At 37.2% G+C, this 23,953-nt stretch overlaps 2 pseudogenes; both read right to left on the reverse strand.

Moving 5' to 3' along the window:
• Window positions 1–201: 201 nt before the first annotated feature.
• On the reverse strand, window positions 202–22,718 carry LOC149192748 (protein-tyrosine-phosphatase PTP1 pseudogene; annotated as a pseudogene).
• A 200-nt stretch (window positions 22,719–22,918) lies between these two features.
• Window positions 22,919–23,518, reverse strand: LOC149192749 (serine/threonine-protein kinase TIO pseudogene; annotated as a pseudogene).
• Window positions 23,519–23,953: the final 435 nt, after the last annotated feature.

Consider the following 23,953-nt stretch of genomic DNA (forward strand, 5'->3'; position numbering starts at 1 on the left):
CAAATGAACATCCATACTAGGATGTTTCACTCAACACTTAGATTGGAATACATGTCCCATGAACTTGGTTATTATTTTGCCTTTATTAACTTTATTTCATGGAATTTTTACCAGGTCTGTTACAACAAGCATTTCTCATTCATAAAGGTATATGGATCAACGATATTATATCCTAGAAATTCCATTTGAAAGAAAAGAAGTTTAGCATTGTATTGTTGTGCTTATATCTAGGGAAGATACATTACCTTCTAGAATTCTGTAAATGGTGTGACTTGAGGTGCAAAATGCACCAGTTCTTCCTACACCAGCACTATAATGTACAACAAATGGGCCCAACTGTGGAGGTATCAAGTATAACCTTTTAAAAAGTTCAGAGACTGGTTGAATAATTTTAGGAACTCCATGGTCTGGATAGTCAGGATATTAAATATGAAGAAAAGACAGGGGAGGCTCCTCTAACTCTATATACTCCACCTCCAAAAATCGTAGTGCTATTGAATTTTGACTTATTTTCAAACTTTTGTTTTCCACAGATATTCTTCCAAATATTCTAGTCTTCTCCTTTGTTATAAAATAATCAGCACACATTATCATCTTTTAGTTGTCAATCATCCAAGTGAGCATAACAATTACAAGACAATAATGTTGAATTATCATCCCCACAAAAGTCTTCTTTTGTCTCTGGTAAAGGACCCTATGTGGCTGCAAACTTTGGAATATTTTCACCTCATAATGTAGCTGGCATTGATGTAGTCATTTCCTGCACTTTCATATCTCTCCCTTTAAAACCCTCATTGCTTCTTTGAGGGAAAGAAATCTATTCCTACTTAACATGCAAAAAATTCTTTCAGGATGAGGCTTCCTTTCAATTTCACTTGATTGAAGTATGTCTTGTAACCTTTTTTAAATTTCTTTATGAATGTCTAAACCTGTGGCCAACCATTTGAGAAAGTACTTCATCATGGAACTTGAGCAATAAAATAGGGCCTATAAGCGCAATTCCGAAGATTATTGTTTGAAGTTTACTTCTCCATATATTTGATTTGTTTGATATCTGAGCAGTCTCCTAAGGACCCATCAGTTAATCCTAGACAAAATACTAGAATGCCATTCTTGTATGCCGAGTAACAATATAAAGTAATTGTCACTAGGCACTTGCTGAGAAAGAGTTGATGAAAGACAATATGCTAATAAATTGGTTGTAGGAATCTCAAGTATTTTTAAACCATTACCAAATCCTTTAATAAGAGGACCTCTAACATGCAAGGGTTCAATTGACAAAGTGTTTCAGTTATCCAGTCTTCAAATGGTGGTAGAACCCATCATTCAGGACGCAAATCAACAAACATCTTAGCACACATTTTAGACAAAATTAGAGGGAAGTGTACAAATACATTTCTAAATTCCACCCAAACCAACAAATAAAGAAACAAACTTACAATGAGCAACAAGAGAAAAATTTAGCTTGAGATCCTAAATGTGACATTTCATCATAGGATTTTGCAATAACTATATTATCATAGCTATACTTAATTATGGATCTAGCACTCACATGTTTATTTTTAGTTTCTTGGGGTTTCTGTGTTATGGGAAGAGAAGCTTCATAAGCAACAATTTGGAAAAAAATAATTCAAGGTTCTGCATGTAAAATATAACCATTCTACCATAAAAAGAGAGAGCAAGTGGTAGCCCATACAAGTCTGCATGTCACAAACATTTTGTGGATTCTAGTGCAGGGAAAGCACAAGCAAACATCAAGCCATATGCAACATTTCTCTACTTTTTGTTTCTTCAACAAGTGTAAAAATTTTAGCAACAACACCAATTGTCATGGATGTTATCTCTAATACCACGTGGAGTGCATATATGAACATCACCATGCAAACAAGCAAAGCAAGGTATACCACCAATGGGGGAAACTACAACTAACATATGATCTACCAAATTCAATATGTATAGAGCTCTCATGACTGAACTAGGTAGTAGAATCAAAGGTTCTATCACTGTGACATCCCCTGGTTAATATTTCTCCCTTGTATATAATTGTAATTATTTTAAATGGATGAGAGAGGGACATAGATTCCTTTTCTTGAGAAAGTAGGTTGCTTGAGGTAATTTTTGTTTTAAATATCAGTCCTAGTTGGTTGAAAATAATTAAATGTGCTAGTTGTGCATTGAATTTAATTGAAGAAATAAGGACATATGTTATCACCAAAAAATGATCACCTAGCCATTTCTAACTAGGTGGATCAAAATACACCATGTGGATTTAATTTTACCATAGTAAAATCACTTTCACTGTGGAAAATACTTTAGTAAACCACTTTTATTAAATTATTTTCCGATTTAAATAAAAAAACCCCATGAGAATAATTAGATAAATCATTATTTATTTAATTTTCTCTAGGAATTATTATTAAATCATTATTCCTTGTCACATTTGACTAAATCCCTTAGGAATATTTAAATAAATCATTATTTATTTGAATTTCCTTATTTCTGTTATTAGAATAATTATCAAATCACTATTTAATAATTATTTTGATTTCACACCTTTATTGTTTCTCGTGAAATAGCTCCTAAATCATTTTATTTGTTAATTATTTCCAAATAAAGGAATTTAACCATTTTAAGTTCCTTTTCCCTCTCCAATAAATATAATAAAGTATTCCAAGTAGTTAGATGTGAATTTGTTCAATCATATTTTATTATTCTTCATTTTCGAGATTAAATTCATACTTTGCTATTTAAAGGAGCGTTTTTCACTCATTCCTCACCATGATCATTATCATCGTCAACATTATCGTCATTTTTTCTTGAGCTCCCACTTGAGTTCTTCACTTCGTTTGGGTTTTTCACATGATTGAGAGAGAGAATCTATTTCTGAAGCATTAAGGATATCAAAGGACCCATCCCACGGAGGGGGACTTACACAAAAATCGGTTGATCTCCTTCGCCAAGTGTTATAGAGAAAGATTTTTTTGTTTAAAATTGTTTTTCCACTGGGTTATTATTTTGGATATATCATTCTGCTGCTATTAGTTCCAGATCTTGTTTTCTTTTACTGCAGATTTTCCATTTGTGTTATAGATCTAGAACGACAACAACCATTAACTTGTTGTTAGGGTCACTTGTCACCTAGTGACTCAAGTGAAGGTTTTTGGTACATCTTCCAGGAATTTTCATACTAACAATAGGTCTAAGTCTCCTTCAGCTCTAACCACAAGCAAGAAAAGGACGAAAATTAAAGACTAGCATGGGTTGCACTGTGAAGTATTTTATGCAATAATGGGAGAGAATGGATAGTTAGTTGGTTGGAAAGAAAATACAAATAGGAGTGGAAGATAGGGCCAATGGGTGATACATGTACGCTCTCTCTCTAGGAGAGGCACAGGGGAATACATAGAAAGGAGGAGCTTCATGGGCACGCAGAAGCTGTGGGAGAGGTAGCGAAGGTAGCATCTCAAGCAGCGTTATTGAGCAATGGAGAGAGTTAATACCAGCTGAAGAACCCTTTTAAAATCTTGTTTGGCATAAGAATCGTAGAGAGAGAAGAGGCTTACATCTAGTGGATGAATACAACATGGCCCAGTGGCATCTTGTTTTAGCTGTTTTTTTGGTTAAAAGCCCTTAGAAGCACTTTTCCTCATGCTTTGGAATCTTGCTCGGAGGTGACAATTGCAAGTAAGAATTTCTTGTAGCTAGCTAAGGTTGGGTGGAGAGTTAGAGTCCCACTCTTAGTTTCTAGAAAATTTATAAGATAAGTATAACCTTATGCTTATGATTGTGATTACTATAATGTGTATGTTGTTTGTATTAGGAGAATTTCATGATAATTTTAAGGAGTGTTGGTTCCTCCACACATCAGTTATATAGATGTTGTATGAGGCATGGTATGTAATTATATTGTTTACATGATTGAGTAATATGTTGTTGGGACTGTTTAAAAGGTGCTAGAACAATGTGTGGTTGTATTGGTTATGTGCTGGTAGTGACCAACATGGAAACTCCTTAGTGCTTGTAATGGTATAATCTTTGTTTTACCGCAAGCTCTCATTAGCACTATTCACATTTATGAGTAGGAATAATGGAGATTCCTCACTCCATGCCATATAGGTTTGTTTACCTTGTATGGTTACCTTTTCAAGCCTTCCATTGAAGCACACCCAGGTTCTTGGTTCTGCTTTTTCACTTTCTCCAGGCTCATGCATAAATAAGCCTTTCATTTTTGTGTTGTTGATGAGATTGCCTCTTGGGTTTGGATAACTTGATTTCATGTTCTTGGAATTGACATGATATTAGCCATATACCTGATGAGATATGTTTCCCAATGATAAGTACTTCATTCTATATGTTTTGGGTATAGTGTGGATGGTAAAATATGGGTTTTGCTAACCTTGGTAAATTTAGGCTCAGGAATGTTGGTTTGAAATGCATATTATTTATTATGGATAGAGATAATGGCTAGTCTTTGCAATATGTTAATCATATTAATGAGCACAATTATTAAAGGAAGCTCAAATCATCATATTGAACTGAAATCACAACAGTAAAGCTGGAATTGTATGTGTTACATTTGATATAAGAGCTTGCATAGGTAACTATACTTTTAATCCATGCTACGGTAAGCATATCTTTGCAAGAAAATTAAATACTAGCCCTCATTCCTTAATATTCACTACAGTTTCTTTCTTTTGGTCCTCACTATGAAGACTAGGCATATTTCTACTAAACTATGTCTTGAGGTGTTGACTGTAAGTATTTGTGCAATTAATAAATTTTGGTTATTAAAGGGTACATAACTAAGTGGCGGTTTTGTTTGTTCACAGTCTTAAAAAGCCTCTCAAACAAATAGATGCATGTAATGATCCAACGACCTGCTATATATATATATCTATATATATATATATATATATATATATATATATATATATATATATATATATATATATATATATATATATATATTAATATCTCCTGTATTGAAGGAGTACTTCGAGGGTTGTCGCTTGAATGTCTCGGTAATTGTAATAGTCATGGTTGAAAACTCAATGTAAAAATATATAAGACCACAATCGATGGGACACGTATTCCAAGATGAATGGTGGGAAAACATCCTAGTGGGTGTTCATTTCGGTTATTATGGCTAAAGGAAATTGGTAAAGGCAATGGAAAAGACTTTGGAAAGGCAAAGTGGCATTAATTGGCATTTTATTTATGAAAATAATGGAAATTAGGAGAAAATGAAGGTGAAAGGTCACAAGTTTCATGTGAGGAGGAAAATGAAGGAAAATAATGGAAAATGAAGAAAATTGAGGCCTCATTTATAAAAAAGCTTACGAGGATCAGTTTATGGACTTCTTATCAGTTCATTTTTGGAGCTCTCTCATTATTCTCTCTCTCTCTCTCTTGGACACTTAGAGTTTTCTTGGAGCACTTTGGCATTTGATCAAGAAAGGAAAAGAAGGCAAGAGGAAGCGAAGATCAAGCAAGGAAAAGTAGGATCAAGAAGCTACATCATGATTATTTGCAGGTATCGATTTGCATGTGTGATGTACTTGCTAGATTTGGCACGCATGGTGTTGCATGAACTTGTTTTCTGTCATGGCATGGGTGTTTCCAGGTGTGACATTGATTTTTAGGATAATCCTTGCCATTTCTTGATAACCTTGATGAGATGGGTTCTCATACTTTGGTTGAGCTAGATTGCCACATGGATTCGAAGTTGAGTAGGGTGGATCTCTGAAATGACAGACACATGGCCTAGTGGTCCCTGAAATGCACTTTGGATCAAGGTAAAGCTACTGGCCTAGTAACCCTTGAGCCAGACCATGGATTGCAGTAAAGCGAAGATTGTGTGTCGTGGTGGGTCTAGGAATCCTTACCGGTGAATGGCGGGATATACGATAAAGCCAAGAGGTGAATTTCTCTCCGTTGGGATGAGTAGTCCAGGGATAGGATGTACAGAAAAGCCTAGAGAGTGGGCCTTGGTGTAGGGCCTAGTGATTCCTAGATTAGACTGTGGATTACGGTAAAGCCTGAGAGAATAGGAGGCACTCAAATTCCTCACAATGTAGGTGGAGAACTACGGTAGCATCCATGCTTGTTTGGTTCTTTTCGGTTGGTTATGAGTCCCACATTCATGCTTGGAATATGGCATGAGGGTGATTGAATGAAGAGAGATTTGGCTCAACCAATCTATGGTCGGGTGGAACGTGGTAGTCCCATCCTCGATTGGTTTCTACATTTACTAATGAGAAATCCATTCCCTTGTTTTCCATGTGTAAATGTACTGGTTTATATGTCAATTCTATGGTTGATGTATTTATGGTATTTGTGTTGTTACTATGCTGGTTATGTATATGTTTTATGACAACAGTTATGTATGGCTCCCATCATGTTTTTACTTGTAAATTAATGGAAAATGTATATATGACCTAATAGATGATAATGCGACACACGAGGGAACAATGGTTCTTAGTGATTCTCAGATAAGTATGAGATCCCTATGCTTAATTCTATTGCTTACACTTGTATATTACATGTTTGTGGTATGTTTGACGAAATGCCTGTCATGGTTAGTAGGGGTCTGGTTAAGGGCTCGTTCAAGTATTTTCTTTAGCATCATTGTTTCCCTGTTATTTTACTGCTCTTAAGATGTCATTCCATACTGGGTAGTGACCTGGGCTCTGAGCCTGAAAAATTGGTTCAAATCTCAGGGATGTTGGCACAGAATTTGACAAAATGGTCCCTGGACACTGGATTGTAAGCCTGTTAGAGCATCTAGAGGTACCTAGACATTGGCATACCCATAGCATGAGAGCGTCCAAAGGTCAAGTGATAAAAAAATTCAGTGGGACCTAGAGGCAAGCTGCTTGAAGTGTTGGCATGGTTCTCAGGGGTCCTGTAGCTGATGTGGAAGGTCTGTATGTTGTGTTTATGTCGGTTCCATTTCCTTAAGGTTACATAGGAGGTTGAATCCAATCATAGTAGCCTATCGTCGCATGTCTACCCCAGTTGGCCAGTTACTTGGGTAGATGTGAGAGGAGGGTGTTACAAAGTGGTATTAGAGCATGGTTCACCCCTCAAACTGGATGGGTGGTGTGTTGGTGATGCATTCATGTCGGTTTCATATGTTTTCCTTATGCTTGTAGTCCTTGTGCCTGTTGCATTTGCATGGTGTTGATCATGGTTGTAGTGATGTCACCATGGTAAGGTTGATGGTGTCGTTGTGGAATGTGTCGTCATGAGCGTATGGTTGTATATGCATTTGTATGAATGTCAATGTCTATATGTTATTATGCATGCATTGTCATGGTTATAGTTATGCATGTATAGTAGGTTAAGCATGCATTGTGAGGTAATTATATAAAATTAGGTCATCATGATGATATTGGTTTGTTATGATGCTGATATGTTGGCTGAGATAAAGTAGGAGATGGAGATCATTAAAGTGAAGTTGCAACAATGGACTTTGGGGTAAGAGCAGATCACCATATAGGTATTGTATGTTTGGCGTGCAGATATGTTAATTAATGGATTGTTATATGCATTAGGGTTATATACATTAGATTTACGTACATGTCTACTGAAGTTATGGTTACATACATGATAGATGCTAGTTGATTAGTATAGTCATATGCACACGTGTCAGATAGTCATGAATGATATTAACCTGTGGTTGTATGCATTACTATTGTTGTTTTATGTTAGATAACTTGATGATTATGTATTTGTTATTGATGAGTATGTTATAGGTTAACTTGTTATGATTATGTTACATGTTACATGTTGTTTTTGAGCATGTTATAGATTAACTTCTTGTTGTTATATGATAGTTAGCTTGATGATTAGGTTATATGCTGTTGATGAGCATGACATATAACTTGTTGTTGTTATATGCTAGTAGCTTGATGTTATATGTATCATACTAAGTTGGATTAGTCTATAAAAATGATTAAGGTTATTAAATCCAGGTATGAGTTAAGATGTTGTGATATTATGTCATACTAATCTAGACTGATGGTACATACTTGATTGTTATGCATGAATGACAAATGTTTATGAGCTTAGGATGTGAACATGTTAGTTAGTTAATGTTATGGATATCCTGATATTATTTGTGCTTGAGCTGATGTGTTGTAAAGTTATATATAATGCTAACTAGATTGATTGTGAAGACAAGATAACCTCCCCTGAGATACATTAAGGTATGAGTTTGCTTATGTCGTATATTTGGTGCTTGACTGTTTGATTATATTGTCTAGTTGATTAATTTAACATGGTATGTTTGCAAGTTGGTTGGATGTTTGATTAATCACATGATATGAGTATTTGTTCAAATGACCTTGTTTTAACATGATTGTACTAACAAATATGTGTTGAGATAGTTGATATGCACATGAGTGTAGTAGGTGACAGTTGTAGCATTATGTCTAATGGCTATGAGTTGATTATGAATTGTGACATGATTGCTAGTCTTGGTTATGATTGTCTTGATATTTGGAACATGTGTTTGACATATGTAAACAGTGAAAGAAACATGCTTGGTATTAGCATGACAAGGTAAAAATTGATGGTTTTATATAACTAACAGTTGGGTGATGTGATAGTACATAGTAAGCCTCAATTACAACAAGGTAAAAAGGTAAAAGAAAGGAACTGGGAAAGAATTCTTTTGGCTATGTTTGGAAACCCTAATTCTAAACAAATGAGTGCTTTGCATACAGGAAGTCTTCTTAACCTTGATTTCGTCTGACAGTATGTAGGTATGTACTATATTCATGGACATGTACTTGACAAGTATAACAACTAGTATCTAGTTATAGCTAGATATGTCAAAGGAATTGGAGTCCCTTAAGATATGGTGTGGATGTGTTCAGTTGCAAGACAACATGCTTGGCACAACAAAGTAAGGTAACCAATGTATTGTTATGTTTATTTTTGCACTGAAAGTTATGTGTTGATGGCAATATGATACAAGGGATTGCATGGAAAAGAAATTGCCATGGAATCTTGAAGAAGGCTCAGGTCGAGATTTCCCTTGGGAGCACTGGGAACCATGGGGATTGAGTCACGACGTCTATTTTCAGTCTTGTGATTTTGGTATTTTGGTGAATTTTTGTGCTTGATTGCGGTTTTGTTTGTGTCTTGTGCATAGCCATGCCACTTTGTTTGCGATGCCATATTGTTATTGATTTTCATGGTCTTCTTCTTGTTTGTTTCTTGTGCTTGCCTTTTATGTTTTCAGTCTTGGTAATTGGTTGGGGAAGGAGGAAGTTAATGGAGCTCGGGGAGAGTTGTGTGGTACCTCGACATGTAAGGTAAGACCTAGATGAAGCTCGGTGCATGTATAAGGGAAATTGAAGGCAAGAGTATTGCAACCAGTTGGACTGGTTGGGTCCATTGGTGTAAATGGATGATGGTAGGACAATCATGGGAAAGGCAATCAAGAAAGGTAAGGTGAATGGATTTGAGGCGTCATATGCATTGGTTATGTTGGGAACTAATGTTCTCGACGTTGCGCATGTGTTGCACACATAAAGGGAGTTCTCTTAACCTTGACCTTATGATATATAGTATTTATGTTGTGATCATGATTATGTTGATGTCTATATGTGTACACATGCATGTATGTATGTATGTCATGTTTGGCAGAGTCATCATGGATCATGATTATTAAGGCTAATATTCATATATATGTATGTATGTCATTCTCTGACATGATTATGATTGTTTAATGCTAATATTTATATGTATACATATGTATGTATGAATGTTGTTGTCTGACTGGGTCATTAGATATCATTCTTGTGAAGGAATGATTTCTTATATAGGTGAATTGCATGAAGAAGGTTCCTGTTTTATGAGGAATCAAGTGGGAAGAGTAGCCATGACAAATATATGAGGTCAGTATCATGCCGATATGAATTGATATTGTATGCTTGTATTATGCCTATGCTTATGTTATGACAGGTACCGCTGAATGATACATCAACGGAATGAAAACAATGTGCTTTGCGGCATGCTAAGATAATCATGGATGGCAAAGAGACATTGGAAGCAGGTTGCTTGGTAGAGACAATGTGGTTTTGGATGTACAATGCTAGTGTTGTGCATATGTTGTACATGTTGCATTTGTGATGTTTTGCCCATGCGAAGTTGTGTATATATATAGTATGTATACATGTTTTTTATGTAATGCTATGTAAACGGTGGCACATATTGTGTTGTGTGAATTTTGCATATGCAATGTTGGGTATAGATGGTGCTATGTATATGTTGGATATGCGGTGCTGTGTACATATTGTATTGTGCACATGATGGATATACAGTGTTGTGTACATATGGTGATGTGAGCATGTTGGATATGTAGTGTTGTGTACATAGGGTGCTATGTACATGTTGTATATGCATTGCTATGTACATATGGTATGTGTTCATGTTGTACATATGGTGCTATGTACAGATGGTGTTGTGTGTGTGATTGTATAAGTTGTGTTGTGAGCATGTGGTGTCATGTACATGTTGTACATGTGGTGCTGTTTGCATGTGGTGCTGTGTACATGTCATGCATGTGATGCTATGTACATGTGGTGTCGTGTACATGTCATGCATGTGGTATTCTGTACATGTGGTATTCTGTACATGTTGTATAGGTGGTGTAGTGTACATGTGGCATAATTGTGTACACGTTGTGTAGGAAATGCAGTGTACATGTGGTACTATGTACTTGTTGTACATATGGTACTGGTGAACGTGTGGTATTGTGTGCATGTCATACATGCTGTGTTGAGGGCATGCAGTACTATGTGTGCACATTGTGTAGTCGGGGTATCGTGACATGTGTATTCGTTATGTTGTACTCTGTGTACACATATTTATTGTGTTGTACATTGAGTGTAGTTGTATGTATTTTGTGGTGGTGTACACCGGATGTAGGTGTATGTATTATGTTGCATTGTAAACTGGGTGTAGGTGTATGTGTTGTATGTCAGGTGTAGGTGCATGTACTTCATGGTGTTGTATGTCGTGTGTGGTTGTATGTGTGTGATGCACACTATGTGTATGTGCACATGGTTGAGGAGAAGGAACTGGGTGTTTTTCAGGTGTGGCAACCGATCCGGTGTGCGTACAGAATAAAGATAAAGGAAGAAGTAAGGATCGATGAAGGATAAGTATCGATATCTTATGTCAGTTTTATTATGCATGAGATTTATGATTTTGGTCTATGATGGTTACATGTGATCTATGATTCTGGTTTATGATGGTTACTTGTGATTTATGATTTTGATCTATGATGGTGGTGTTTTGAGCTAACCTGATGTGATATGTTTATACATGTTTATTTGGTCAAAGATGCTAGATTGACTTGTTGTGACAGGAAACAAACATAATTGCAATTGTAGCTTATTGACGAGCTACCAATGAGGTATGCTTTGAAGTATTTCAATTTATTTTGAATCTAATGGAAGTTATGTGCTTGGTATAGAAAGCATCGAAATGCTCAGTTAGGTGGTTAAAACTGACTACAAGAAATAACATTGTCAGTGACAGGAATTAGAAAATGTAGTAGTATGCTGGTAAAGTATTCAAGAGAAAGGCCATTATGGGACACTGGTACCCAATAGTGTCCATTGATTTCCATGAGCATGCTATGACCGATATGATGGTTTTAAGGTAGGGATATGCCTTAGTTTATTGTGTCTTCCAATGCGAGGAAACCTTGCCAAGGGATGGACTGCCCAGGATGGGGGTGCCAGTGGAACTTGGAAGGTGAGTGACTGCACGGAAGGGGGTGACCGATTTTCCTGAGGGACTGTGTAGCATAGAAGGTAAGGCTGGGGATGGATTGTGTAATTAGCATTTCTAGATGGAACCAGATACATATTGGGAGTGTGCCTTGGAACAATGAGCCGGTAACTGTTCGCTGAAAGGATAAGTGGCACAAGATTATAGTGTTGGATATTGGATGCAGTTTGACTGTGGCAGTGGATTCTGGACTTCCCGGGAAGGAGGTGAATCCTGGTATTACTTTGAGGGTGGAGGTGTGAGCCTCTGGATTCCCTTATTACGGATGCGGGCATCGTATCCTTTTATTTGCTGGATGAGAAAATGTGCATATGTGCATATGTGTATGTCATTGTAAATACAATATCGCGTTGGATTTATAAAGCTCCATAGACAATATGATTATTTGTTGGGTGAAGAAAATGTGTATGTGTGTATATGTGGTTATTATTATAAATATCGTAATGAGATGTGTTATAAAGCTCCAGTAAACAATATATTTTCCGTGTTTTAGTAGATGGTCATTGTAAATAATGCAATAAGCTATGTTATAAATCTCCATGGGAAATATGTTTTGTTTTTAGCAATCTTGTTGGTTACAGGTGTCATTGAACACCGAGGACGGTGTCTCCAAAGGGGGAGGTTTTTGTAACAACCCTGGTTAAAAACTCCATGTAAAAATATATAAGACCACAGTCAATGGGACACATATTCCAAGTTGAATGGTGGGAAAAGCATCCTAGTGGGTGTTCATTTCGGTTATTATGGATAAAGGCAAGTGACAAAGGTAATGACAAAGGCTTTGGAAAGGCAAAGTGGCATTAATTGGCATTTTATTTGTGAAAATAATGGAAATTAGGAGAAAAGGAAGGTGAAAGGTCATAGGTTGCATGTGAGGAGGAAAATGAAGAAAATAGAGGCCTCATTGATAAAAAGGATTTTGAGGATCAATTTATGGACTTCTTGTCAGTTCATTTTTGGAGTTCTCTCATTATTATCTCTCTCTCTCTCTCTCACACACACACACACACTCTTGGACACTTAGAGTTTTCTTGGAGCACCTTGGCATTAGATCAAGAAAGGAAAAGAAGGCAAGAGGAAGTGAAGATCAAGCAAGGAAAAGCAGGATCAAGCAACTACAACAGGATTCTTTGCAGGTATGAATTTGCATGATTGATTTCCTTGCTAGATTTGGCATGCATGGTGTTGCACGTGGTTGTTTTTTGTCATGGCATGGGTGTTGCCAAGTGTGAAAGTTTTTTTCATCTTAGCCTTGCCATTTCTTGATAGCCTTAATGAGAAGGGTTCTCATACTTTGGTTGAGCTGGATTTCCAAATGGATTCAAAGATGAGTGGGGTGGATCTCCAAAATGAAAAACACACGGCCTATATGTACTTGAACTAGACTGTGGATCACGATAAATCCACTAGCCTAGTAACCCTTAAGCCAGACTATGGGTTGTTGTAAATTCAGGATTGTGTGCCTCTATGAATGGCGGTATATACGGTAAAGCCAAGAGGTGGATTGATCTCCGTCGGGCCTATTAGTCTCGGGATGGGATGTACGGTAAAGCTTGGAGAGTGGGTCTCAGTTTAGGGCATAGTGATCCCTAGATTAGACTATGGATTATGGTAAAGCCTGAGAGACTAGGAAGCACTCAAATTCCTCACGGTGTAGGTGGAGAACTTTGGTAGCATCCATGCTTGTTTGGTTCTTTTCAGTTGGTAATGAGTCCCAAATTCATGCTTAGAATATGGCACGTGGGTGATTGGCTGAAGAGAGATTTGGCTCAACCTATCTATGGCCGGGTGGAACATGGTAGTCCCATCCCCGACTAGTTTCTACATTTATTCATGATAAATTAATTCCCTTGGTTTTCATGTGTAAATGTACTAGTTTATATGTGGATTCTATGGCTGATGTATTTATGGTATTTTTGTTGTTACTATGCTGGTTATGTATATGTTTTATGACAACAACTATGTATGGCTCTCATCATGCTTTTACTTGTAAATGAATGGAAAATGTATCTATGACCTAATAGATGATAATGCAACAAATGACATGAGGGAACAATGGTTCTTAGCGATTCTCAGATAAGTATGAGATCCCTATGCTTAATTATGTTGCTTACACTTGTAGAATACATGTTTGTGATATGTTTGACGAAATGTCTGTCATGGCTAGTAGGGGTATGGTTAAGGGCTTGTTCAAGTATTTTCTTTAGCATCATTGTTTCCCTATTATTTTAAATGAAGATGTCATTCCATTCTGGGTAGTGACCTGGGCTCTGGGCATAAAAAGTGGCTCAAATCTCGGGGACACTGGCATAGAACTGGACAAAATGTTCCCTGGACGCTGGCTTGCAGGCTTCTGAGAGTGTCCACACATCCTTGGAAGTTGGCATACCCATAGCATGAGAGCGTCCAAAGGTCAAGTGATCAAAAAATTCAATGGGACCTAGGGGAAAGCTGCCTAAAGTGTTGGCATGGTTCTAAGGGGTCCTATAGCTAATGTGGAAGGTTTGTATGTTGTGTTTCCGTCGATTCCATTTCCTTAAGGTTACATAGGAGGTTGAATCCAATCATAGTAGCCTCTTGTCGCATGTTTACCCCAGTTGGCTCTAGGCTCAATGTTCATAGTGTTATCACAAAATCAAGCACTGAAAGGCTGCTGATCAGGTAGACTCTGTGCAACTATTTCAAACTAGACTTTTGACTAAGGCTTAGCCTCCTTAGCCTGAGAGGGCTCTCTCAAAAGGTTATTGATTTTGACTATTGATGAGATGGCTAACTCTTGCAAAGTATATTTAACAAATATGTTGGCTGGACAGACATTACAAAGACTTCCATTGGGCTTATGGAGTTAATCATCCTTCAGTAAACTATAACACTACTCATTCATAGAAGTCAGGGCATGTAATGTTTAAATACTCAAAACACATCTCATAGAAACCTCAGCTTATAAATACACACAGGAAATCAGAGCAGCAAAGTGAATTCTGAGTGATTGTGTATCTATACAACTGTAAAAGCATAAAGGATAAAACAAAACCACATATCTTGAGCATTTGAAACACTGTATGAATCCTGAGAAGAAAAGCATATAACTTATATTATTGAACTCTGTTCTTTACATAAGCCAAAACATCACTCTGTTTTTATAAAATATCCAACCCTTTGTACATCAGCTCTTCTGCTATATATAGAGCTCTTTACACAACTTAGATTCCTCCTCCAACATGAGGGAAATTCGAATTCAACCTACTATGACACCTATTGATACTCAAAACTAACTATTAAATGCAAATGACACCTAACTAGCAGTCCTAGAGACCTAATACAACTAGGAGTGTAACTCCTTATCATGATTCAACAACCTTATCTAAGCATTTAAAGCATTCTTTGACACCTAACACTCCATGAAGTCGAGTTTGATGAAGCCTCCCACGTGGTCACCCAACTGCTGATGACAAACCCTAGACAAACCCTAGAAATTAGGGAACATGTTTCCCTGTTTTTAGGATTAGATACGTGAAAACTGGCACGTGGGACAGAGCCTTTATCTCTTCATCCATGACACATTTTACTAAAATTAAGGAGGTTTTTGTAGCCCATGATGTCTAGAACAAAAACCTCTCCTGGTTTTTTAAAACATTCCTCCAGCTGTTCAGAATCTGTCCTTGAAAAACACGTGTCAAACAGGAAACTGTCTTTTGCTCTGTTCTCGCTGAAAAATAGGTCTTGGGACAGAGGTCATAAGTTCTCGTACAAAATGTATTTGGAAAAACTGAAGGAGGTTTTTGTGAAAAAATCCATGCTGAACAAAAACCTCTTTTGTTTTTTTGAAACACTTCTCCATCTTCCCGGAATAAGTCTTTGAAAAACAGGTGTAAAACAGGAGATGAAAAACTGCACCTACAACAGTTTCGTAGCGCAACTTTGACCACCCTTTTCTCCGAACTCATAATGGAATTGAAGAAACGGAAAGAGGTTTTTGTAACTCAACATGTTAGGAAGAAAAGCCTCTTTCAGTTTGCAAAATTGAGTTCTCAGCTTCTCTAGAAAGCTTCTGGAAGTTACCTAGTAAAACAGTTTTTTCTGCTGAAACAGGCTGCTACAGGGGTTTCGCAGCGCGCTGCGAAAACACTGATTTCGTAGCGCAAAACAGGATTTTTACACTGTCTGTGCTAAGAAAACGTGGATTCGTAGCTAGTTTCAAAATTTCTCCGAAATTGTGTGAGATATGTCTTCTAAATACATGGTGAGGCTTCTAGGACATGGAATGAGGCTATCAAACTTTATTTGAAGATGGACATGAGACTCTAACCCTATGACTTAGACTCTAAAACATAAAAATGACTTGACCATGACTGATACAAGAATTGAGAAACCATGTAAGTTTTCCAAACTTTTTAAGGAAGTTTTACAGTGATAACAGTGGCTCCACTAGGGATAGTGTGCCCTTGTGGTACATTAAGAACCTGTAGCTCCAGTGCCGCTATCCATCCTCTAGAAGAAAACTTTGAACTTTTGCCCAATTTGCTCCTCAAGCCTTTAATTATTTCTGAATGAAGAATTCCAACTGAACCTACTGAAACAGATGCTCAGTCAACCTACCCTGAGCTTATTTGCACATTCCTACCTACCCTATCAGCTACAAGCTCCACTTGTAGCTCAAGCAACATGATATTTCCAATAAAGCCAATCAATTGTCTTTTCTGATATGGGAGGCTCTTGACTGCATTCAACCTCAAAATAACCATGGTAGTGAGATGACCAAATCAACCTGTAATATACTTGATCTTCATAATGCAAATAAAAATGAAAGACCGGAGTGCAAAGCTTGTCCATATATTCACTTATAGGGTCAAAGAATACATGGTTATGTTGATGATCATCATAACATTCTACATCTCTAGACAACTGATTCTCAACCACACAAGGTTCTTTTGATATGCTATTGAACTGCTTTTCTGAATGCTGCCTACAAACAATGTAATTTTCCTCTTTCTTATGATCATTTATTGCTGTAAGCTGCTGAGAAGTTTGACATAAAAAACCAACCTTTTCCTCTGCCTGAGGGTCGTAAAAGCTATCTTCCACTTCTTCTTGTTGTGTATAATCATTTTTATCTTCATTATGATTCGAAGACTGAGAATATTGCTGCATCTCTTCATTCATATCAAAGGATAAAACATGGTTTTCACAACAAGAAGAAGTGGAAGATAGCTTTTACGACCCTCAAGCAGAGGAAAAGGTTGGTTTTTTATGTCAAACTTCTCAGCAGCTTACAACAATAAATGATCATAAGAAAGAGGAAAATTACATTGTTTGTAGGCAGCATTCAGAAAAGCAGTTCAATAGCATATCAAAAGAACCTTGTGTGGTTGAGAATCAGTTGTCTAGAGATGTAGAATGTTATGATGATCATCAACATAACCATGTATTCTTTGACCCTATAAGTGAATATATGGACAAGCTTTGCACTCCGGTCTTTCATTTTTATTTGCATTATGAAGATCAAGTATATTACAGGTTGATTTGGTCATCTCACTACCATGGTTATTTTGAGGTTGAATGCAGTCAAGAGCCTCCCATATCAGAAAAGACAATTGATTGGCTTTATTGGAAATATCATGTTGCTTGAGCTACAAGTGGAGCTTGTAGCTGATAGGGTAGGTAGGAATGTGCAAATAAGCTCAGGGTAGGTTGACTGAGCATCTGTTTCAGTATGTTCAGTTGGAATTCTTCATTCAGAAATAATTAAAGGCTTGAGGAGCAAATTGGGCAAAAGTTCAAAGTTTTCTTCTAGAGGATGGATAGCGGCACTGGAGCTACAGGTTCTTAATGTACCACAAGGGCACACTATCCCTAGTGGAGCCACTGTTATCACTGTAAGACTTCCTTAAAAAGTTTGGAAAACTTACATGGTTTCTCAATTCTTGTATCAGTCATGGTCAAGTCATGGTCAAGTCATTTTTATGTTTTAGAGTCTAAGTCATAGGGTTAGAGTCAGGTAGAAGAACTTTATAAATAGCTGAAACAGAGATAGAGAAGGGGTTGGATGTTTTTGGAGAAGACTGTTTTGGTTTATGTATAGCAGATTTCAGTAATGCAAATGACTGTTGTTTCTTCTCAGGATTCACAATAGATCTTATTGTTCAAATGTATGATGGTTTATTCTCTTTAATGTTCTTTTACAGTTTGGTTAATGCATAATCACTCAGAACTCATGAATCATGCTCTGACTTCCTGTATGCCTAGGCAAACTGTGTTTCATGTAAGTTATGTTTGAACATTAGATGTAAAGTGCCCTGATTTCTATGAAAGGATAGTGTTATGGTTTACTGAGATATTAGTGACTCCATAAGCCCAATGGGAAGCAATTCTGTCCAGCCAATACATTTTTCATGTGTCTTGTAAGAGTTAGCCATCTTGTTCAATATCAATAACCTATGAGAGAGCCCTCTCAGGCTAAGGAGGCTAAGCCTTAGTCATATGTTAGTGCGTCTGCCGGGAGCCTGAAGATTATTCTTTCCCGAAATTATGAAGCTGAACTTCTGAAGGTAGCAGGAGCTCAGAAGGTTTTTGAGGCTGCAAAACTACCTTGGCGGCTCCATTGTTGAAGAATTCGAAATTCATAGGTTCATGGTGATTCCACTGGAGTTATGAAGGACCCAGATGCTACCATTCTTATTTCAAGGTATGCATGCATAGATTTTTCAGGAATTCATGGTTTCCCAAATCATTTTCCCAAGGATGCATATTTTCTAAGGAATGGTCCAAAATTCAACGGAGAAGATTTGAGTTTCACTTTGAAGCATATAACAGATTTTTGTGAATTTTCAGAGCTTCTTAGAGTTAAACACGAGGATGTTTGCATTATGTTATTCTATGATTCACTTCAAGGGAAATGTAAACAATGGATTGAACGTTTTCCTATCAAATCCATTAAGTCATTTCAAGATTTATGGCTTATGTTTTTGGAGGAATGGATAGATAGGTCAGAGGTGGTGGCAAACTCTCCTTCAGTTCAGGGTTTCAAACAATGGAATAATGATCATAGTAATGGAGAAACAAATGAAAATTTTCCTTTGTCCTTGTCCTCATATCTAAAATCCTTTGACTGCAAGGCAGAGGATAAGATGAGATTTTTGGATGAAGTTGCTGAGGACATTGAGAAAGAAATTGAAGGTTTAGACGATCAAATTCAGGCATATAGTTTTCATAATCATGATCATTATTTTCAGAAGTTTTCTATGGCAGAACGCAAGGAGAGAATGCTGGTTCCTTTCTCTTTCATGATTGAGGAACTGTACACTATTGTTGAAGATCAGTTTGCACAACCAGAAGGTTACAAGAATCATCAAACTGATCATGCATTCTGGGATCCTATAGCCAAATATATGGAAGAGTTTTATTCTCCAGTGTTTCAGCTTTTCTATGAAGGTCAGAGGCAATTTCAGTGGCAGTGGTCATCACCATATCATAATGGCTCTGAACTCCGATGCAGTCAAAGAAATCAGACATCAGATAAGACAAATGATTGGCTACATTGGAAATTTCACATTGATTGAGCTGAAAGAAGTTTAAATTGTTAGGGTAGGTAGGTAGGAAAGTGCAAATAAGCTCAAGGTGACTGAGCATTTTTATTTTTCAGTAGATATAGACTTCTTTCTCCTCCAGTGATCATCAAGCTTAAGCCTGAGGTGAAGGCCCAAGGAACTTAAAGAAGATGTTTGTCAAATAAATTTTTGTTCATGATAAGAGGATAAGGCACTGGAACTGCAGGTTCTTAGTGTACCACAAGGGCACACTATCCCAATTGGAGCCACTGTTATCACTGACAAAATTTCAAAGAAAAAAAAAAGGATCTCCATAAAGAAATCTCACTTCAAGTAAGGATATGCTTCAAAGTTTTGGTAGTTATGCTTGGTATAATCTTTTCAAACATTTCCATTCAGTTTTGGAGGGTCTTGAAACATTTGAAAGGATGTTTTAATAGAAAAGTTCTCAAATAGCAAATTTTTGGGTTGAAACTATGATTTTTGAAAAAACTCAGCAGTTTCGTAGCGCGCTACGAAACTGCTGAAGGTGACAGTTTTGTTTTTGAGGATCTACCTTGAAAGAAAAAGAAGATTATTTTGAAAGGGATGTTGTTGCAGAGGTGTAATAAGATCACTTGAGAAGGTTTGAGCCCTAATCAAAAGGAAAATTCAAGAAATGAAGATACATACGCATGTTAAACCTTGCGCTATGAAATCAGTGTTTTCGCAGCGCGCTGCGAAACCCCTGTAGCAGCCTGTTTCAGCAGAGAAAACTGTTTTACTAAGTAACTTCCAAAAGCTTTCCAGAGCAGCTGAGAACTCAATTTTGCAAACTGAAATAGGCTTTTCTTCCTAACATGTTGAATTACAAAAGCCTCTTTCAGTTTCTTCAATTCCATTCTTAGGTGGGAGAAATGTGTGGTCAAAGTTGCGCTACGAAACTGCTGTAGGTGCAGTTTTTCATCTTCTGTTTTACACCTCTTTTTCAAAGACAGATTATGGGCAGCTGGAGTCGTGTTTTAAAAAACCAAAAGAGGTTTTTGTTAAGCACGGATTGGTTTACAAAAACCTCCTTCAGTTTTTCCAAATATGTTTTCTGCGGGAAGTTATGAGCTCTGTCCCAAGACCTATTTTTCAGCCAGAACAGAAGCTTATATTTCATGTCATCTTCACTTACCATTATATCGGCAATGAACACTGATAATAGTGGTTCAATAACTTTTGATGAGTTGACGGCTGGCTTAAAAAGATATGGATCATGCAGAGTCTGGGGGATGTTGCAAATAAGATGGATGTATTAATGGAAATGACTTTAGAACATCTGAAATTATGTGCTGATGAGGGTCGCCTGAAATTGGTGGATTGGTGATTGCAATACTTGTATAATCATAGCAAGGAGAGGAAGCCTGTGAATCCAGGAGTGCATGGGGTATTCTATTCAGCATGACAGGCTGTTATGTATATACTTTGCTTCCGAATGAAGTCGCTTATAGATGATCCTAAACAGAGATTACTGTTAGAGAAGTTACCACTGAAAAAGATTATTGAGCACAAGTTGAATCCTTTAAAGATTTGTTTGCCAGCAGTCGTGGAAGAATTTCTAAGACAGGTTAAAGCAGTTCATCTATTTGAAGTTTTAGGCTTCACAAGTTCAAAGAACATAATTGAAACAGAGGAATCCAAGGCCTTTGGGGGTGTTGAGAGACTCGGCATGTTCTTTCCATTTGACCCATATTTACTGAAATGCTCAGACAGATTTATCAGACCAAATTTTACTTTTTGGTCAATGGTTCAGACTCCAGTTAAGGATGATGATTTTTAAAGACTGTGTTTTTGAAATTACACAGCAGTTTCGTAGCGCGCTACGAAACTGCTGTAGGTGTTGTTTTATGATGAAGACAAACAGTTTGATGGTAGGATCAAGAATTTGCCAAAGGAAACACCTAAGGAACATTAAGGTGACAACATGAGGCTAGCATAGCCATTCAGATAATGACAAGTGTACCTTTTTGTAAAGGTGAAATGTTTTGTCTTAAGTTAAATCTTTGATAAAGGTACTTTATTACCGGTTGTTAGGGTTTGGAAAGAGGTGAATACGTAGAGTCTTGGCTTGCACACCTGTTCAATCAACGAAGCTTCCAGCACATTTGGGAATATGGTGATGCTCATCATTTTTGGGGTATTAAAAAGCTGGAGACATGCTGCTTGAATTCCGAAGAGTGGTGGAAGACAAGGACCGGAAAAACAGGGGTTCTATCCTAATATTATTGAACCATCAACGCATCCAGCATCCAATGCTAACCTGGAACATTGAATCCTCTTCTCAGCTATCTCGGCCAAACTGAAAGGAGATAGGTGTCAAGGATCAAGAAAGAATCATGCTACGAGGAGGATAGAATTAGAGTTTTAGTTTAATTAGGACTCTTTGTAATTACAGTCAGCACTTAATGTATTTAATGAGTTAGTTAAATGGTAGATAGGGGTAATTAGTAGCAGTCATCGAGCTCCCCTCATGCTGGAGGAGGATGCTCAAAGTGGTTAAGGATGTATCTCTATATATAGATCAAACTTTGATGTAATGGGGGTTGGATACTTTGAAGACTGTTTTGGCTTATGTATAAACAAGGTTTCAGTAATACAGATGACTGTTTTTCTTCTCAGGATTCACAATGGATCTTCTTGTTCAAATGTGTGATGGCTCTCTCAAAAGGTTATTGATTTTGACTATTGATGAGATGGCTAACTCTTGCAAAGTATATTTAACAAATATGTTGGCTGGACAGACATTACAAAGACTTCCATTGGGCTTATGGAGTTAATCATCCTTCAGTAAACTATAACACTACTCATTCATAGAAGTCAGGGCATGTAATGTTTAAATACTCAAAACACATCTCATAGAAACCTCAGCTTATAAATACACACAGGAAATCAGAGCAACAAAGTGAATTCTGAGTGATTGTGTATCTATACAACTGTAAAAGCATAAAGGATAAAACAAAACCACATATCTTGAGCATTTGAAACACTGTATGAATCCTGAGAAGAAAAGCATATAACTTATATTATTGAACTCTGTTCTTTACATAAGCCAAAACAACACTCTGTTTTTATAAAATATCCAACCTGAAGGATGTATCTCAGGGTACGTGCTGCCTCATCCACAAGCTCAACCAGTCCACTCTTGGTCATTCGAAATGCCAGGTTAAGATATCCAATTGAATCGCATATTACAACGTCAAAGAATTGTAGAAGCCTTCTCTTTAGCTCCAATGACACATTGCCAACAGACTGAGATTGCATGAAAATACCCTTCTCTAAAGTACTGGAAATTGCAATGAAGTCTATGACAACACGAAAGGCCTGAAACCCTGTCATTTGGCCTGTGATGCGCTTTCCACCTCCTTCTGTTTTTAAGTATGCTAAAATTATAGATATAATGAATCCATTCAAACAATCAGGTCCATTGATAGAATTTCTCTGTCTAGCCCAAACTTTAAGTAATAATAATGCTTCCACAAAAGTTTTTTGATCCAGAAATGTTCTTTTTAAGGATAATACTGTTGGAATGATCCGTATCACAAAGTCATTTGCAGAAGTTTCTGTGACTTTTTAGAAGCATCATCTGTCTGTGTCTTTCCTATGGGACTACTGCTACGTGCACTGGCAATGTTTCGAGCAGGTGAGGGAATCACAATATTGACTTCACCCCTCCAAGCTGCATCACATCCTCTTGCAGCAGCAGTTGCAGCACGTGCTTCTCTAGCTTCTATCTCTGCTTGGCTCTCTTGTACAAATGGGTGCTCCAAAAGTGCAGGCCAAGTCAATCTATTCTGTGAAACCTTGTTCAAAAGACCCTTCAAAAAACTTTTGAAATTAGGGCTGATATTGTCTGGATATTTAACTGGGTCCTTAACAATGTGCCGAATAAGCGTATAGACAGAATTCGTATAAAAAGGAGGTTGACCAACAAAAAGCTCGTATAAGATTACACCAAGTGACCATAGATCTGCTGTATGATTGTATGGTTGTTCGCGTACTAGTTCAGGAGCCATATAAAGCGGGGTCCCTTTGATTGAACGAAGCACCATTGTATTGCAAGACATAGCTCTTGCAAATCCAAAGTCGCAAAGCTTGACAACACCTCCAGCACCAATAAGAATATTTTGAGGCTTCATATCACGATGTATAATACGATGAGAATGGAGATAATGAAGTGCCCGCGCCAGTTGCTTAGCAATAGCCTGAACTTGTGCTTCAGGAAGTCATTTGTCATCTTCAAGAATCTCCAATAGTTCACCCTGTGCAAATTCTGTGACAACACAAAACTCCTGTGGACTTTCAAATGCATCTAGCATCTCTATGATATTTTCATGCTTCAGCTGTCGTAATATCTCAATTTCCTGCCTCAGATTGTCAATGTCTTTTTCACTCTTTCCATGCTTTAAGATAAACTTCATAGCAACTGTCTGCCCTGTGTACTTGCGCCTGCCTTTGAACACCTTTCCAAAAGAACCTTCACCAACTAACTCTACAACATGATAATTTTCCACGCCCATCTTACAAATTATTGAAAATGGCGGAGATAAGTTCCTTGCAGCAGTAAGAGACCT

Source organism: Pinus tabuliformis, chromosome 2_2, assembly GCF_031772625.1.
Source record: "Pinus tabuliformis cultivar Carrire ecotype Pingquan chromosome 2_2, CPIR1, whole genome shotgun sequence".
Lineage (NCBI taxonomy): Eukaryota > Viridiplantae > Streptophyta > Pinopsida > Pinales > Pinaceae > Pinus > Pinus tabuliformis.